This window comes from Carlito syrichta, unplaced genomic scaffold (genome assembly GCF_000164805.1).
Source record: "Carlito syrichta isolate Samal-C Ts95f unplaced genomic scaffold, Tarsius_syrichta-2.0.1 Scaffold124280, whole genome shotgun sequence".
NCBI lineage: Eukaryota > Metazoa > Chordata > Mammalia > Primates > Tarsiidae > Carlito > Carlito syrichta.
The window spans coordinates 29,953-30,475 of record NW_007068376.1 but is presented as its reverse complement, the minus strand read 5'-3'; the positions used below and the strand labels follow the sequence as shown (position 1 = coordinate 30,475).

At 51.8% G+C, this 523-nt stretch overlaps 1 protein-coding gene across 1 annotated transcript in view; it reads right to left on the bottom strand.

Moving 5' to 3' along the window:
- The window catches only part of POU6F1 (POU class 6 homeobox 1), an 18,243-nt gene that overhangs the window by 4,258 nt on the left and 13,462 nt on the right, over positions 1-523 (bottom strand). The window lies entirely within an intron of this gene.

Here is a 523-nt window from a genome sequence, read left to right as displayed (position 1 = left end):
TGGCCACTGCACTCCAGTCTGGGTGACAGAGTAAGACTCCAACTCAAAAAGAAAAAAAAAAAAATGTACCCAACAACAATGACTACATTATCCTACATAAGCACAGCAACATGTCCCTACAATCTGGAGCCACCTGTGACACAGGCAGGTGAGAGGCTCAGAAAGGTTCCATACACTTGGCCAAAGCCCCAATGAGGCCCACCCCGGGGTACCTGCTCTCAAATCTCTACCCTCAAAGGAGACTCCTAAGCCTGACTCTAGAGCCTTCCAGGCCCCAAATGTCCATGAGTAGGAAAACTGGCAGATGACTCCTGGGACCTCTGTGAGATACTGTGCAGCCATTAAAAAGAATAAGGGCCGGGCTCGGTGGCTCAGCCTGTAAGCCCACGCCTTTGAGAGGCAGAGGTGAGCAGATTGCCTGAGCCCGCGGGTTCGAGACCTGCCTGGGCAGCGAGACCTCCTCTCTACAATAAATCAAAAAATCAGCTGGGCGTGGTAGCTCATGCCTGTAATTCCTGCTGCT